We start from the raw sequence: 12,771 nt of genomic DNA on the forward strand, positions 1-12,771 counted from the left end.
TCAGCTGCAGGCTCGTTTGTGGCTGACAAGTCCGATGCGGGACAGGCAGACACGATTGCAGCGGTTGCAGAGGAAAATTGGTTGGTTGGGGTTGGGTGTTGGGTTTTTCCTCCTTTGCCTTTTTTTTACTTTACACAATATACAAATTGTGAACACTACATTAACTATTTTGACCTCTTTGATATTTTCAGGATACAGCTGGCTATGAAGGCTTCCTTGAGAATGTGGAATGTTTGAAGTTTAACAATGGCTTTGAGAAGTTTTGCCCAGCAATGATGAAAGATGGTAACATCTGACTAGCTGAGAGCCATGACATAACGAAGAATTAGGTTGGTGAGTTTCTGCAAAGCACATCCTATTGTTTTGGTTGTCCATCTTGTGACATGGAGATCATTTGGGTAAATATAATCCCAATTAGTAAATAAATAAAAAATAATAGATCTTATCTTGGGTCTATGATCTCTGTCCTTGTATCCCCAGGAATTATTTAGTCTTTGTGCATTTGTAATGAGATGAAAAGCAAAATTTGCACTTTCCTTTCGATCACAGACTTTAATTTTTCTTGGTTACTTAATGGAACTGTATAAATATATACAGGTGAAATCACTTGTCTTTATTCCAAAGTTATAGCAGTTGTCTAAATTGGTATTGGTGTTACAATGTACTTGGGCAATGATTTTAGTTGGTGTACACACATACTGAGAAGCAGTTTCTAGAGTTAAATTCTCAGAGGTTTGACAAAGTAGATGTTAAAGGGTAGTTTACCTTAGTTAAATGTTCTAGACTTAAGAGACATGAACCCAAGGTTAAATACAAAATGTTTTCACTCAAAAGAATGTGAAGCTTGGATTCTACTTCAGGGAGTTGTGGGTGGTCAGTCATAAAGTTTATCTGCAATGGGTCAATACATTTTGGACATTGAAACAAGCAATGTGAGAATCGAATGAAAAAGCAGTATCATTCCCACCATAACTTGAAAAGCTGAATGGAGTGAGCCATCACAATTGAGTATTGAGTGAAATTTCTGATTTCTGTCAATCAATGCTTTGAGCTGCCATTTTGGTGACACCTAAACTTCACAATTCATCATAGTTCTGGAACGTGATGTGCAAATGGCAAAGTATTTTGGCCACCACAGTTGCAATTTTTTTTAGACTACAGCATGGTAACAGGCCATTTTGGCCCATGAGTCCATGCTGCCCAATTTACATCCAATTAAGCTCCACCCTGGTACGTTTCGAATGGTGGGAGGAAATCGGAGCCCCTGGGGAAAACTCATGCAGACATGGGGAGAACGTAGAAACTCCTTGCAGCGAGAGATTCGAATCCTGGTCCTGATCACTGGTGATGTAAAGACGTTGCACTAACCGGTACAGCAATTGTGCTGCCATTGTCTGGCATCAGTGCCCTGGCATCACTACTGGGGTGAGGGGGGTTGCAGACCAAACCGGGTGACACCAAAATGACTTATCTATAAAATTTTTGTGCAGTGTTTTAGCAGAATTTTTAAAAAAAATAAAAATATCTCTATAATTAGTTATAACAACAAAAACATTTTTTGTAACCACAGTTTGCATATATCAATATGTATAAAAGTCTAAAGTTATTTACTTTTAGAACCTAATCCACTCCCCGCCACGCCTCCGCCACCCCAGACATACAGGGAACGCACACCTGCTACTTCTATACTCGGTCTATGGGAGGGTGGGCGGGTGACGTGAGACCATGAGTTACTGCACTGCATCAGTGTCTGGTTGTTCTGATTGTAACTGAAAGAGAGATTGGAAACCAAGCCTAGATGATCGGCTGTGATTTTTGAATGAGAGCAAGTTGGAGAGACTTGGAAAATTCCTTCTCTCAGTAAGAGCTGTGCAGTATCAGACATTCTCCAGCAGAAGGCATTGCAAGCTTGCAGATACAATAGGTCCAAAACAAAACCTCAACCGTAAAAATCATATTTTAATGTAATTTTTCAACTATTATTAAATGATTCCAAATATGAATTTTCATATCTATTTGCAATGATCATTTTCTCTTGAGTTGTTTAATGCAGTTGTATAAAATTCCTTTAATTCTTTTTTATTGTTGTGTTAGTTGGTTATCTGAACAGATTTGCATTTAATCCTTGGAGTTTTTATGAAAGGTTACAGACCTAAAAACATTTATAATACTTGTCTTGAGTTATCAATCACTTTTCTTTTGAGAGATAAAAGCAGGACTGGTAAGATCAACAAACCTAATTGCCCCAGACAGGTCAAGTTGAGCTACTTCCTTAAACCGCTGTAAGCAACTATGTAAAGATAGTCTGAATTGTTCGATAGAAAGTTAAACCAATGATAACGTGGCAAATTCAAGTAAGGATAGTGCGTGACCTAGATTGTTACTTGCTTGAGGCAAGATTCCCATGTTCACAGTGCCCTGTCTTTCTAAGTGGTATAGATCATGGAATCACTCGACCGAGTCCTCCTCAGCGACAAGATCTCCATCCTCAACCGATGGTCAGAACACTTCCAATCTCTTTTCAGTACCAACCGCTCAGTCCAAGATTCCGCCCTGCTCCAGCTCCCTCAACAGCCCCTAAGGCTAGAGCTGGATGAGGTTCCCACCCTGGATGAGACATATAAGGCAATCGATCAACTGAAAAGTGGCAAAGCAGCAGGTATGGATGGAATCCCCCCAGAAGTCTGGAAGGCTGGCGGCAAAACTCTGCATGCCAAACTGCATGAGTTTTTCAAGCTTTGTTGGGACCAAGGTAAACTGCCTCAGGATCTTCGTGATGCCACCATCATCACCCTGTACAAAAACAAAGGCGAGAAATCAGACTGCTCAAACTACAGGGGAATCACGTTGCTCTCCATTGCAGGCAAAATCTTCGCTAGGATTCTACTAAATAGAATAATACCTAGTGTCGCCGAGAATACTCTCCCAGAATCACAGTGCGGCTTTCGCGCAAACAGAGGAACCACTGACATGGTCTTTGCCCTCAGACAGCTCCAAGAAAAGTGCAGAGAACAAAACAAAGGACTCTACATCACCTTTGTTGACCTCACCAAAGCCTTCGACACCGTGAGCAGGAAAGGGCTTTGGCAAATACTAGAGCGCATCGGATGTCCCCCAAAGTTCCTCAACATGATTATCCAACTGCACGAAAACCAACAAGGTCGGGTCAGATACAGCAATGAGCTCTCTGAACCCTTCTCCATTAACAATGGCGTGAAGCAAGGCTGTGTTCTGGCACCAACCCTCTTTTCAATCTTCTTCAGCATGATGCTGAACCAAGCCATGAAAGACCCCAACAATGAAGATGCTGTTTACATCCGGTACCGCACGGATGGCAGTCTCTTCAATCTGAGGCGCCTGCAAGCTCACACCAAGACACAAGAGAAACTTGTCCGTGAACTACTCTTTGCAGATGATGCCGCTTTAGTTGCCCATTCAGAGCCAGCTCTTCAGCGCTTGACGTCCTGCTTTGCGGAAACTGCCAAAATGTTTGGCCTGGAAGTCAGCCTGAAGAAAACTGAGGTCCTCCATCAGCCAGCTCCCCACCATGACTACCAGCCCCCCCACATCTCCATCGGGCACACAAAACTCAAAACGGTCAACCAGTTTACCTATCTCGGCTGCACCATTTCATCAGATGCAAGGATCGACAATGAGATAGACAACAGACTCGCCAAGGCAAATAGCGCCTTTGGAAGACTACACAAAAGAGTCTGGAAAAACAACCAACTGAAAAACCTCACAAAGATAAGCGTATACAGAGCCATTGTCATACCCACACTCCTGTTCGGCTCCGAATCATGGGTCCTCTACCGGCACCACCTACGGCTCCTAGAACGCTTCCACCAGCGTTGTCTCCGCTCCATCTTCAACATCCATTGGAGCGCTCACACCCCTAACGTCGAGGTACTCGAGATGGCAGAGGTCGACAGCATCGAGTCCACGCTGCTGAAGATCCAGCTGCGCTGGATGGGTCACGTCTCCAGAATGGAGGACCATCGCCTTCCCAAGATCGTATTATATGGCGAGCTCTCCACTGGCCACCGTGACAGAGGTGCACCAAAGAAAAGGTACAAGGACTGCCTAAAGAAATCTCTTGGTGCCTGCCACATTGACCACCGCCAGTGGGCTGATAACGCCTCAAACCGTGCATCTTGGCGCCTCACAGTTTGGCGGGCAGCAGCCTCCTTTGAAGAAGACCGCAGAGCCCACCTCACTGACAAAAGGCAAAGGAGGAAAAACCCAACACCCAACCCCAACCAACCAATTTTCCCTTGCAACCGCTGCAATCGTGTCTGCCTGTCCCGCATCGGACTGGTCAGCCACAAACGAGCCTGCAGCTGACGTGGACTTTTTACCCCCTCCATAAATCTTCGTCCGCGAAGCCAAGCCAAAGAAAGATCATGGAATGCAGTTGGAAAATCTTTGCTGCATTGCTACAGAAGTCTTGCTACATTATCATTGCTACAGAAGTCTTGCTACATTATTATTGCTACAGAACTATTGCTACATTACATTTTATAGCTGGAACAGATTAAAGCCTCATTACACCATTGAGAAAGAATGAATGCTCAGGACAATGACTAGAGCCTATATCAAGCCAATGGCTTTGTTTTGAATGAGGCTAAACTGTTGAATTATGGCTGGAATTGTATGCCTGAACTGTGTCTTTGAGTTACAAGTTGAGTTGATCATTTTGAAATACCCAGTTTTTGATCTTCAATTGTAGCCTGCACATTTATGCTATGTATATGGTAGCATCCAGGTCACAGTTGTCCGGGAGCTCATGAATATTGATGTAAAGCAAACAGACTTGATAAAGTTCTCTGTTATTGGTGATTGTCATTGATATGCAGCTGTATGGCATGAGTGTTACTGCAACACCCGAGAGGGGAGAAAAAGAACACTATGCAAAGTAATTTTTGGGAGAAGATTTCAGATGTAACAAACACATTGCCAAGAAGAATCAATGAGATAATGACCATATTTTACAGTTTTAGTTTTTAGTTTTGTGGGATTAGTGTCAACCAGATTAAAGAGAAATCCAAACAGCTTCTTTTCTCTCCTGAAATACAAACTCATAAGTTCTTCACTCAGAAATTCTGCAATATTTCTGTATGGAAGACCCACCATTAAACCAGCTTTGGTCATTTACACTGAAACGAACAAAGCCGGCATTTTTCTGAGTTGGTGTGTCTTTTTACACAAGCCAGCATTCTAGGGCCAAAAGAGGCGGGAAATGTAATACAACAACATCGGCGTCTAGTGTCACGTATAACATATTATAATTGATGGCATGTTAGACCCACATTTTAAAAAAAGGCTCAAAATTTTCCCTTGGTCTTGTATGCAAGGTTGAAATTAGGGTGATAATGGTGAGTAACGGCAACAGTAACACGGTTGGTCCCAACACTGGTCACTGTTTTGAGGAAATGTCAGGTTCATGAGAGACGAGTCGGGACACAAGGGTTTGCTATCAAATGTTACTTTTATAAGCACACAGCAATTAATAGAAGAACATAGAACAATACAGCACAGTACAGGCCTTTCAGCCCTCGATGTTGTGCTGATCCATATATCCCTAAAAATAAAAAAAGCACAAAATTCCTCCTACCCATAACCCTCTATTTTTCCTTCATCCATGTGCCTAAGAATCTCTTAAATTCCCCCAATGTTTCAGCCTCCACCACCATCCCTGGCAAGGCATTCCAGGCACCCTCAACTCTGTGTTTATTTTTTTTAAAAACTTACTCCTGATGTCTCCCCTAAACTTTCCTCCCTTAACTTTGTATGTATGTCCTTTGGTGTTTACTGATTCTACCCTGGGAAACAAGTGCTGGCTGTTCACCCTATCTATGCCACTTACAATTTTGTAGACCTCTGTCAAGTCTCCTCTCATCCTTCTGCACTCTAAAGAGTGTGGGAAAATCGCAGCGGGAATAAAACTCATGCATGTAGCAACTGTGTCGCTGTGCGAAATGAAGAATGAGAAAATTTTCAGATGTAGTAGAGTCGAAGTTCAGTAAAAATAGTTTACTTAGTCACCTGCAGCTTTTGAAAACCCCGCACGTTCCAAATGACGTCATTGCATTGTGACGTCACTTGGAACCTCCTGAGCCGGTTTGATTAAGCCTCTGGTGAGCTGCTAGATGTGCTCAATTTATAAAATACATGGGAAAAAACATGCACAATTTAATAAGACATGTGCGCACAATGTATAAAAGAGTGTGGGATACGACGTGCACAATTTAATTAAACATATGCACACAATTTATAAAAGTGCATGGGAAAATCTACAAGTATTGATCTATTGCAGTGGTTTGCAAACTTTTTCTTTCCACTCGCATACCACTTTAGTAATCCCTTACTATCTATTGTTGGGGCCCGGTTGGGGGCGTTCCATTAAAAAGGAGCAAATGTGCCGGAATGAAAGGGCTGTGTAGAAAGCATATCTGTTTCTCGTTGTCCAATTTATTTATTTTTTCCTGACTTGTCTGTACTTTCAGTATTTTTTTAGAGGAGTATTGGGTCGAAACATGATTTCCATGTCATAGATTGAGTAGAAATTAATGCAGGAAATTTAACACAAGTGTATTAACATATTCAAAGATAGAAAATTTGACTGCAGCAAAGCTGCTTCAGATTAAAGAAATATTATTAGAAACAGATAAAGGAGTTAGGCAATGATGTAATACATCCAGGGAAAGATCGATAGGGAGAGAGTAATTCAGGGTAAGTATTGAAGTCTAGCTTGCTGTTAGCAAGAGAGTTATCTGAAAATTATGAAGACAGACCTTGACAATTCTTTATGTTGTCATGAGCTTGAAGTCTTTTGTTTTTGAGATTAATCTCACACCAGCCCATTTTTCATTGGGCTTCCTCGATCTGTGATCTTCAATGATTGAGCAATTTTGCAATGTCATCAATTCTGATATTGTTTTTTGCCCTCCTCTACATTCTACTTTCATCCAGATCTCTGGGACTTCCAACCTGTCCCTATCACTGGTGGTGGTCCTGTTCCATGCAAGCCTCACCATTGCCCTATCCATTAACTTGAAGATCAGTGTCCACACCTCAAATCTTTCTATCGTCTTGTACCTTTCGTACTTCTGCCTCCAGTGTCCATGTTCTGCATAGGCACCATGTGCCATATTTAGACTCCTCCTTAGCAGTACAATTGCCAAACTACCAATCTACAATGTTATGTGATGATGATATCTGTAAATGCTCAGCAGGTCAGGTGACATGTGGAAAGAGTTGATGTATCAGTTGATGACCTTTCAGGCGAATGACAATTCATCAGCCACGTCATTAACCCTCTATTTCCCCAGATACTGCTCATCCTATTGAATGTTCAGTCGCTTCTGCACTTATTACAGATAAGGAGTTTGTTATGTGCATATGTACAAAGTTCAGATGCACCAAAATCCTTTCTTGCTGCAGCCACACAGGTGCATATAGTATAAAAGTATAAATTAAATGCTGTCAGAATAAAGAGATAATAAATAATAGATAAAGAAATACTCACTGTTACAGTTGCAATAAAGAAACCTGGCATTTTAATAGTGCAGACAGACTGATTGGTGGTCCCAGAATAGTTTGAGCAGGGTTAGGATAGTACTGGGAGGTTAATGAACCTGGTAGCTGTGGGGGGGAAGAAACTGTTCTTGAACCTGGAAGCACTGGACATCAGACTTCTGCTTGAAGGTAGCAGTGAGATGAGATTGTGACCAAAATGATGGATATCTTTGATACTGCATACTTTCTTGTGATGTCTTCAGTGGTTGGAAGCTGATGCTCATGGTGGAATTGGCAAAGCTTGCCACTTTCTGAAGACTTTGTTGTTCCTGGGCACTCTGTTCTCCAAAACAGTCAATGCAACCCAACAGTATATCTTTTCACATTACACCCAAACACACAGAATAGATTTTTGCAGCATTGGCAATTTTATGATGTTTAATTCACTGTGGTGTAAAATAGTTCCATATGTGCACATATACTGTTTTACAACTAACTGGAGCATTTAATGTGCAAAAAAAAAAAGTAGCTATCCATAAATCATCCCTGAGAGATTTGCCAGTTATTGCTGATTAGCTTCTGAGCAGCTTTTTAGGAGTTGGCATGTTCTTGTACCATGCCCTTAAGCTATGTCTGAGTTAGCTTTCTCTGTCCAACCAAGAGAAACCATTTTATTCTCTGTGAACTGCTCATGGCCATGCTTGTGTGTTGGATTTGCAGCATGGGAAGGATAGGCAGGGTAGGTGTTGACCTGAAGGGCTTGCTCTTCTGCTGTACTATTCTCTGGTCTATAACTTTGTTGGGGAAATTAAAAAATCTTGTCTATAGCAGCAATTGTACTGTGGCATCCTCCACAATATCTTGTGGGTATAATCCATTTTAAAAGTTATTGGTATTATAACTCATCTATCAACATATATTCAATAATATTTTCTCTGTGTAATGTAAAATAGTGCTATTCTTTTAATCTAGAACCAGACAAGAACATCACATAGAAGAAGTAATTAAAATCCATTTGCATGGATTTCAGCAAATGATGCTCTAACATCTCTCAGATCCTACAAATGAATCATCTGAAATACACAAAGAATTTTAAACAAATTCATAATGCCGACGTCAGTGAGCATACTTGCTTATCAGATATTAGCAGTTCATCGATGGTGTGCAAGCTGCAGGTGCCTCTTCCTATTAAACAAGCTGTTGCTTTACCTCATTCTCATTCTTGTCAAATTAATCAAAACCTGATGCTCCACAAGTTCTTGTTCTTGTCAGTGTGTAATGTCTGAGTAATTTTTTTTGTATTTTTGTTGATCTCATGATTGTGTAAAGTACACTGCCCAAGACTCTCATTACCAGAATAGCTGTTTATTTCTATAACCATATAACCGTTTACAGCATGGAAACAGGCCATGTCGGCCCTTCAAGTCCGTACCGGTTCACTTGAACAACTCCACTAGCTCCTCCACAAACTCCTGAGGAAGTAGAGGCTTTCTTCATGATGCCATTGTGTGTTAGTTCCAGGAAAGATCTTCCGAGATAGTTTCCTGAAGCATTTTTTTCTCATTGGCACTGATGACCATATAACAGAGTTTGAATGACTAATTTCCACAATTCAAGCATCAACTGAACTTCAGTAGAGTTAGGGAGCTTGGACATAGAAAAGCTAATTGCAGTGATTTCATTTAAGAATCTTGCTAACATCTTGATTAACTACTGTCATTACGTGGTAATCTGGACTCCACCACCTTGTAATGACACCTGTTTCTCTTTCTAAGTAAGGCCATGACTTTGGAGGTCAAAATCAAGAATATAGATTTGGTCATTAACATTAATTCTGATTTATTGATCTTCCTTTCCAGTTCAGAGCATGCTCATCTGTTGTATAGTTGAACTGCAGAGAGGGGAGAGTTCAACTTTGACCTTGGGTCTGAGTTGATTTACCTGGGTCCACAACTTGGCCTCTGAGTAAGTGTATGGTTTGGGAAGACTAAGCATTTGTCATTTAATATTGTACATGTTTTGATAAAACTGACATTTCCTGCATCTAAGAGAAATGAACAGTATTTTCATGCTATTGCTCCGAATCAGTTTAACAGCACAAACTGAAAATCATCTAGCTGACTTCTCTCCTGATCATTTAATAATTTTTATCCATCAGTCCTTGGCTTCATTATCTGACCAGAAATGACCATCTAAGTTAGTACATAACATAATATAAATGTTTGTCAAAATGCACCTTGATTTCATTAATTGTCCCAAAATAGTCCAAGAATAAAATAAATTAGTCATTATTGAATGAAGATCTACCGGGACCAATGCCTGAAGAGGGCACACAAAACCAGTGAACCGGTGCGGACTCGAAAGGCCAACATGGCCTGTTTCCGCTCCGTTAATGGTTATATGGTTATATTAGGCTCATGTCAATCTTTTTCAATCGGGTTCTCCATGAATGTTGTAAATTCATGTTTCACCCTCGTCGACAAGATCATTGGATTCAAATCCCATTCCAGGGACTTGAATTGGCAATTGTGAGGTAGCGAAAAGTATTTTGTTATCAGAAGTGCGATCCTTCAGGGGCAAAAGACTTTTCACTAAACAATATAAAAGTTCCTCCTTCATGTATGAAATACCACCTCTTTTTACTGTGGTCTGAATAAGAGGTGGTGACCATTTTTCCCAATTGGCCCTGCCCAACTTGCTGAGTTTCTTCAGCATCTCATTGTTTACTTAAGGATCCCATCGTCTGCAGTTCTTCTGTTTTTTTTCTTTTCAAAATGGAAGTTCACTTGGCTAACCACCCGGTGTCAGGATTGCTGTGTGAAGCAGAGTTAACAAGAACATGTTTGTTGAAATGTTTCTTTCATTAATCCAAGAAGCAGCGACAAAAGTACAATATGCTGCAGTTGTTGGTGTTGGCTATATCATCCTACTTGCAAAGTCCTGACCAGTGTAGTCAGATATGCATAGATTGCAAAACCTTGGCCTCCCTCTGATACTGTAAAATTTGTCGAGATGTCTATATTGAAGTCGTGTTGGAAGATTCTACATAACAGTTCCTACCATAAATTTAAAAAAAAACATTGTTATTTGCATGAGATGTTAGCAGGTAGGTTGTCATATCATATACAAGAACTATCAGACTCTTGAACATTAAGTATGCCCATTGAGAGACTCATTTAAGTTCTTGTATACTTGTTATTTATTACTGTATATTTATATTTACACTACATTTTCACTTTGTTTACAGTTTAGTTACTGGTGTAGAAATTGCTGACAAAATTGCTAAACAGGGAGGCTCTTTGGATCATCCTGAGTCGATACAGATGCCAAAGGAAATTTGTACAAATGATTCAGCTGCTCTATGATAGAATGATAGGACAGGTCCTCTGCAGTGGTGACATATCAGTTGGATTTGCCTTTTCTAATTGGGTGAAGCATGGTTGTGTACTAGCTCCAGTCTTGTGCAATCTGTTCTTCAGTTGCATATTGTCACATGCTGTCCAAGATCTGGAGGAGGGAGTGTACATCAGATACCAATTGGACAGCCCTCTCTTTGACCTTTTCTGCTTGAACGCATGGACAATGTGTCTCTATGCAGTCATTCAAGAAGCCCTTTTTGCTGATGACTGTGTGCTCTTGACTCACAAAGACAGTGATCTACAGTTAATGCTGAACAAATTATCAGATGCTGTTATGCTCTTTGGCCTGACCATCAACTTGAACAAGACTGAAGTACTCCATCAGTCCTGCCAAATAGCAACCCCATAGAACCAAAAATGACTGTTGATGACACCCAGATGACAAATATAAACAGCTTGGGGAGCATCATCTCGAGTAATGGGTCTTTGGACAAAGAAATTGACTCCAGGATCAGCAAGCTCAGCCAGGCTCTGGGGAGGTTGCGTACCAGAATGCTCAATCAACACAATGTCCGCAACTCCACAAAGCTTAAAGTCTACAGAGCAGTAGTCATTCCTTCTCTCCTATATGGATGTGAGACCTGGAGTCTATACTGAAGTCACATCAAACAACTGGAGGTTGTATACCAGTTGTATACCATCCGTTCCATCCTTGGCATCCATTGGCAAGACTGTGTCTCCAACCTGGAGGTCTTGGGTCACGTGAAGTCCACCAGCATTGAGTCTCTGATCTTCAGAGACCAGATGCGGTGTGTGGGACATGCCATCAGAATGGACGACCACCTTATGCCTCGCCAGCTGCTCTATAGTGAACTGAAGATCTAAAGGAGAACTCAAGGTTGTCCACGCAAGTGCTATAAAGATGCTAAGAAGGAAACTGTGGCATCCAGCCAAGAGAACTAGAAGCTGCGGCTTCTGACAGGTCCCATTGACAAGCCCTGTGTGATGAAGCGTACACCAGTTTCGAAGACAGGCTCTGCCAAAAACTGGTGGAAGGCCGTGAACAGCATCGCAGAGCACCAGCCACAGTTATTACAACAATGGTCTTCCAGTGCCCCATCTTGCTAGACTTTGCACTTCCAGACTGGGACTGCAAAGTCACCTTTGTGTCCACAGATGAACTGCACAACAATGTGTCTTCTTCAAACCGAAGGACAACCAATATGATCTAATAAATATAGAAATTGCCTAGGCTCACAGAAAAAAGAATCTCAGAGATGAGATGTATGTGATTTCGTATATGTACTCTGACAATAAATTTGAACTTTGATTAGAAGAATTCCAGGTCACTTAACAAGGTTGCTGCAGATTCATCCATAAAATCGCACCAAGCAATCGGAAAATCTACTACAAAAATCTTACCATCTGGGACTTTTTGTTCTTTTTCTTGTATTTTGGGTTCAAGAGAGTTAACAGAGAGAGGTTACAATTTTTAAAACTGAAATTAATCTGTTTCCAAATGAATAGACTCTGTTCCCTCAGCAGTGCACCATGTACCTTCTCACTGGAGGTACTACCCTTCAAGTTTAACCACAGATCAACTCCCTGCATATCTGCAGTGATCAAATCTCTGGAGGGAGAAAAACCATTTTATAATAATATAAAATTAATATAGAATATTAATATAATATTTTTCATGTTTTGTTGCAAAATTTTCCTTCTTAAGTGGCAGACTCGAGCCATCCAGCCAACAAATGTGAGCTTGCTTACTTTGCAATGGCCCTGGGAGGGGAGGGAAGTAGCAGATGGATGTTATGAGAGGCTCGCAGAAAAATGGGGGAGGGGGGGGAACAGTTGGAGACGAGGTACTGAGGTGAAATATTTCCCATCCATG

General features: G+C 41.1%; 1 protein-coding gene across 2 annotated transcripts in view; it reads left to right on the forward strand.

Annotated features, from left to right (window-relative positions):
• Nucleotides 1-12,771, forward strand: part of ttc12 (tetratricopeptide repeat domain 12) — a 103,634-nt gene continuing 90,863 nt past the window's right edge. The window contains exons 1-2 of one of the 2 annotated variants that reach the window (XM_069894839.1): nt 1-80; nt 192-333. The gene's annotated coding sequence lies outside the window, so the exon portion shown is untranslated. The remainder of the gene's footprint in view (nt 81-191; nt 334-12,771) is intronic. The other variant, XM_069894840.1, reaches the window with a different exon arrangement.

This window comes from Narcine bancroftii, chromosome 8 (genome assembly GCF_036971445.1).
Source record: "Narcine bancroftii isolate sNarBan1 chromosome 8, sNarBan1.hap1, whole genome shotgun sequence".
Taxonomy (NCBI): domain Eukaryota; kingdom Metazoa; phylum Chordata; class Chondrichthyes; order Torpediniformes; family Narcinidae; genus Narcine; species Narcine bancroftii.